The following is a 6,290-nucleotide window of genomic DNA, read 5'->3' as shown; positions in this document are numbered from 1 at the left end:
GGTAGCTAACAGTTGTTTTATTTTGAGAACAGCCAACTTATGTGTCATTATCTATCTAGCGTTACTTTGCTAACAACTGTATCACTATGTAAAGGCTACTGTGTGATCAGAAACGAGTATTAGCAAGAGTCTTACCTCAAACGTAGACGGATGCGTTTGATACCAGATGGCTCCGGCTGTTCGTCGTGTCTGTGAAGGTAAACATGAACGGAATTGCAGTGTCCTTTCGCGTGTTTCGCTTCATTCCGAGTACATTGGGTTCGATGTCTTCATGCTTGAAATGGAGACTGCAAACACTCTGTTTTTTTAATTTTACCGCATCGTTGTCTTCTCAACACTTTGCGTGGTTGATAGCCCGCAGCCATTGTTTACACCGCAGCAAACGATGAAAACTTACTGCTTGTCCTTTTCCCGGTTTTGGTTGAACATCCCGGTACAACGCAACTTATCATAATTTCGATGTGGAAAAGGTAGTATTTATAATAATATATCAACTAAATCGTCGCAGACTTGTCTGTAAAAGTTGTATTTAGTCTAGTTGAATCTCCCTCCCTCCTGCCGTCTCGAACCAGTAGGCGCGACCAGGGAGTGGCCTCGTAGAGCAGCGAAGCAATGCATTCTGGGACTTGGTGTTTTTCATCCACATAAGCCAAAAAACACATTTTCTGGCTTTTCTCGGCCTAGAGGGCACCAATTTCTAAAATAACTTCACACTTCTACTACATAGGTGACCCAATTTAATAATATATTCAAATTTAAATGGTCTGAAGTTTTCCTTTAATGAGAAATTGAACAGGTGTTCCTAATAATCCTTTAGGGGAGTGTATAAAAATATATAAATATATTTTCTGTCCCCTATCTAAATGCATTTGAATAGACTGAATCATCCAGTGAAAGATGTACTCTGTCTCAAAGAGAACACTTGGTTATGTTTTTTTAAGGAATTATGCATTGTAGAATGTATGCTGCCGACACAAAACCTGCATGGGCCCAAAGGCCCAAAAGTTGCTCTGGGCCCGAATGGGCTGGCCATCTCTGGGCCATCATGGGATTAATGAGGGCAGTCCACTAGTGTGGGCTGCTCACAGAAAGCCAGAGCTGAGCCCAAAGCTTTGGGCTTTACCCGAGCAAGCCCACACTGGGCCTGTTTAGTTTTGGTGTGGGCTGGCCCTAGCCCACTGTGCCTACAAACAGCCAGCATGGGCCCGGCAGTGACATGTTTGGAGGGCAGTGTTAGCGATCACTAATAATTTGTTGTCATTTATCATAGTACTCATGTGCTTGTTCTAAGTGTCTTGTGACATGAATGAACACACAAAGGGGACAAGGTCTAAATATAGGACTAGGCCTTAGTTTTATTTGAGCATTTAAGTAGTTTTAAGTAGCCAGTACAAGGTGTTTCCAAATTAAGGCTGCTCAAACATGCATTTTAGTCTGGGACTAAGACAAGCTCTGTCCAGGAACGTTTAAAAAGAGCGTTTTTGAAGGTGTGTGTGTGACCGTCCACTCTGGTTGCAGCCTTTTGCATATGTGACCTGGTTACAAGTCTCTCTTCCTAATTAAATTATACAAACAGTGAATCAGTTCCCGTGATGATACAGGTAGAATATTGCACGGCAAGAAAAGCCTCTCAGCCATTCACATTCAAGAACCAGAAAGAATTGTTGTTTGTTTGTTTGTTTGTTTTTAACAACATTCAAGCATCTATGCTATAATCATAGCGAGAACTGGTTAGTTAATACACACAAGTAGAACCATACACATGTTTGGGGTGTTGGAAGGAGGCTATTTGGGTTTTCCAATTCACCTAACATGAAAAAATCCACACAGAAAGGTCGCCTGAAGGTATGTGTACTTCTGACAATTAACAACTCTGTTCTCTGTTCTTATAAAAAAAATTATGTTCAATAAATATATGCAATATTTAAGCAATATCGCTCGAGTAGGAGTGTGATAAAGCTCTATATATCACACTCTATATATAGCTCTATATATCACCTACGGCTAGGGTGGCCATTTCCATAACACCAAAAAGGACGACACTTTGCGGCATTTAGTGAGGCAAGAATAATTGCATAGGACTCTGGTGTACTCGCAACTACAATGTACTCGTAATACAATTTTGTCCATTATATCTATGGTATCATGATACAGTGATTCTGAAAAAGCCTACTCTATAATTGCCGGACAATTTGATGTAGACCTATGTGTAAAAGAAGAGGCAAAAAAGTGTTTGTTCAAAGAATTTGTATTGTTTCAAAAAAAGTCTTGCAAAGTGCACAGTGCCTGAAAACACAAAATTTCTGGACTTCTTGAAAAAAAAAATAATCTGGCAGACTGGCACATTAGATGAATGGGCTATATGAAAATGCTGCATTAGAGATCAATTTGGCTTAAGAGGAAACGAGTGTAGCCTATATATATTTGCTTCATTAAATACAATACACAGTAAACTAGCTGCATCAGATTTGTGAACACACATAAGACTACATAGAACACATAAGACTAATGTACTCACCAAATAGTTGATTGTCTATCTGCAATACTTCTGCCCTTTCCTGGCAGCATCCAAGAGTTTTTTGTTTCCAATAAAACTTCTTGTACTTTTTTTTATTTTGCAATAAATTCATGCTCTTTTGTCCATTCCGGATTAAACGAGGTCTGGCGTTTCGGCATGTTAACGTGATGATATGACGTAGCCAGCACATGGAGGCTTGTTTACGTTTTTAACCAATGATATTTCAGATATTTATTTGACACCGTTTTCAGCCAATCGTTTGTTTGACTAGAGATCTTACGGCATTACGCTCTGCTGCTGCGTGCGACGTCCTAATAAAGTTTTTAGAGCGGGTTTTATGCTGATTAAGCCATAGACAGTAAAGGATTAAGCAGCGCAACCCCAAAAAGGAGGACAAATAAGCGTCCGGCTTGAAGCTGCGCCGGACGCCGGACAGCGTGCTTAAAATCCGGACTGTCCGGCCAAAATCCGGACGAATGGCCACCCTACCTACGGCCTCGTGCCTCTGGCCTAATCACAGCCGTGATGATATAGAGCAGGGGTGTCCAGTACGTCGATCGCGATCGACCAGTCGATCACAAAGGCAATGCCAGGAGATCGCATATAAGTTAACTGTATATGATGCTCCATGAGCATCGGAAAACAGAGGGCGAAATAGGAATCACACCAAAAGCTTTTATGGCAGTTGCAGGCGCCTTTTTTGAATTATATTCTATGGACAGGGAGCGTTTGCGCGCTATTTAAGCTATGTTTATGCGCGTTGAGCGCCTTGCGGTTTTTGCCGCCGGCCGCAGCACACGCCTTTGAAGGAACGCTGAGAGCGGAGAAGCGCCCAACGTCATTCGCGTCTTTCCATTGTCCAATCGAATGAGGGGAGAGGCGGGCCTTACGTTGTGGTTAGGGAAGTTTACAGTTGCTTTGAAGAACCGGACTCCACTGGTCAAAATAGTGTAAAGCAGATATTTCCAAACATTTTACACTTTTTTTTACAAAATAATAGCAAGATTTTTATTAAAATATGTTAAAAAAATTATTTAACTTCATTAAGACATACCGTGTGTCTCAATTCGTTCCCTAGCTCCCGAGGTCGTGAATCAGTATATCGTGTACACAGGTTCGGGCACTGGTAAGGACCCTAGCTCACTTCACATTGGGACGATGTTCACTTATTTTTCTGTCACGGCTGCTTAAGCGCGTTGTAATCACTCACAGCTGTTACTCATCAACAACCGGCAAAACCAACATCTTTCTGACTTAATTTTAAAAACAGTACATTGTGAAAAATGCTGTCATTATTCCCTTACATATCTGTGCATAAAATTGGAGGCATATAATTACATTTTAAATGTAATAAATATATTTACAATTTTAAATAAATATTATTCTTTTAAATATTGAGTAGATTGTGGTCCCTTACTGTGTAGCAATGTGTGTTTATATTTACAACTAAAACAAACGTTTGTCTTTATAAAATTTCTGTAACATTTCATAAAGTTTATTGAGTTGGATCACCTGATGTTCGGTTGGCGAGCTTCAGAAAAGGTCACGTGATTTCCGGTTAGGGAACATAGGGATCATCGATGCTCACTGGTTTTTGCGTTGCATTGTGGGAATTTTTAGGGAACGAACGTTCCAGTGCACTGAATGGATTTTGCGATTGAGACAGCCCTTAAAATGGCCGACTCCCTGATCAGTGCCCTGACTACTGAACAAGGGAGCTGATTGAGACACACGGATAGTTAAAAGTCTATTATGTGTTATTAGTTTTATTTAGGGCAAACAAATGGTTAAAACTAACTACCCTTTTAATTATGCACATTTTTGTTATTAAATCTGTCTATAAACAAAAAGTAGACAAAATGGCAGCGTTATTAGTCAGAAGGATAAATGTTTTATGAACTTTCATAATAAAACTGACCCGAGTTCACCTAAACATATAAGACACTGGTCATGTGATCAACTCCCCCTAGTGGTGAACCATCGGATTTTCGAAACGTTTCGAAACAGTTATGACGTAATGAAGCCTCGTTTGCTAAAATCACATGACTTGGGCCAGTTTGAAACAAGCTCTGAACCCACTGATTCGAAACAAAAGATTCGTAAATGTTTCGAAGCCTCATGAAGCAGTGCTTCGAAAACGACCATCACTAGTTTGTGCACCTCTCATCCTCAAACAAGATCAGAGCAAGCGCCCTCTTTTTAAAGTTTCTGCTAATATGACAGTTAACAGCAAAAGAGCGCTCACGCTTCAATATTTGATTGACAAGACAGCTGACTCGGTGGTTGCCTAGCAATAGAAAGCCACGTCACACTGCTCTTTTTTTTTAAACAGAGGCTTCTGATACTGTTGTCTTTTTCTAGTTTGTTTCACTAAACTGCATCTCCGCTATTTTAAGCAGTACTTGACATGTACTCAATGACTTTTTAACTCCTCAAAAAGAATGGAGTAGCCTAATGGCGACAGCCTTAAATTCAATGTAGAGATATGCAGTATAGTCCTAATACGCTTTTAAATTGTCATAAAAAAATGTAACTGTGTTTTTTAGCAGGTAGGTCTTGTCGGCTTTATCATTTTAAAAGTAGATCACCACACAAAAAAGTCTGGACACCCCTGATATAGAGCTATATCACACGACTCCGAGAGCGATATTGCTTTTATACAACAGTTCGACGGCACACGTTTGAAAAATGAAAACTAGAAAACAACAACGGAGTTATTTTAAAAGCCTCTTTGTTTGAGAACTACTTCTTCCGCCACGGATTTAAGGGCGGCCAGAATGACAGGTAACACTTTCGGCTGCTTTGAACCTCATAATAACTCAATGGACAGATAGGCGTTTCTTTATATTAACGTTTATTGTTCACAAAGTGTAGTTTTAAGATTAGTTCCGTCAAGAATATATGTATTATATTTAAATCTTAAGTCGATTAGTAAAGATAGCGCCTGTTTGAACGTTTGCTTAGTGAGATTCGGTACGTATGAGAACCAAAGCATGAGCGGACGTCAGTGTTCACTCGCCCCGCTGACCACCGCCCTCTCTGGGCTACATCTCTGACAGGGATTCCCTGGCTCTGATATTCGCCTTGTTTGTTTTTGATGGTCAAAATGAGATCAAATCAGCAGTATTTGGTGTCATGATAAAACTATTACTTGTTTTCTTATTCATATTTAGTGTCTTTTGTGTTGTTATTGTTTTGGCGCGAGGTAAAAGTTAATAAAACTAAACTTCTATAATGTTACTATTGGTTTACCATTTCATCTTAACGCGATACGAGCACTAGTTATTATTAGACTTCGTTCTTGTCAGTACTATATAAAACTGTTTTTTATAAGTGTCAGAGAGGTGTTTTTGCATGCTGCTTATAAATATACCAGTGGCGATATCTCATAACATGTTTTAATAGTCACGTCGCGATTAAATAAATGATCAATATCCACATTTAAAAGCTGCGGTGCTTACCTGCAGTTCCACAGTGTTTTCGCGTTCTGATAAGAGATATAGCTCCAGAAAAAAATGAGTGTTTACATTCCTCTTTCCAAGTGTCAATCGTCCACACGATGTGACAAGACATTACTCCCATTAAAGGGATAGTTCGGCCAAAAACGATATTAAACCCATTATTTACTCACCCTCAAGCTGTCCAAGTTGCATATGTCCATCGTTTTTCAGACAAACACATTTTCGGATATTTTAGAAAATATTTTAGATCTTTCTGTTGATTAAATGTAATGTTACGGGGTCCAGCAATAGTCCACGACCTTCAAGTCCAA

This window comes from Misgurnus anguillicaudatus, chromosome 5 (genome assembly GCF_027580225.2).
Source record: "Misgurnus anguillicaudatus chromosome 5, ASM2758022v2, whole genome shotgun sequence".
Lineage (NCBI taxonomy): Eukaryota > Metazoa > Chordata > Actinopteri > Cypriniformes > Cobitidae > Misgurnus > Misgurnus anguillicaudatus.
This window is presented reverse-complemented; position numbering follows the sequence as displayed.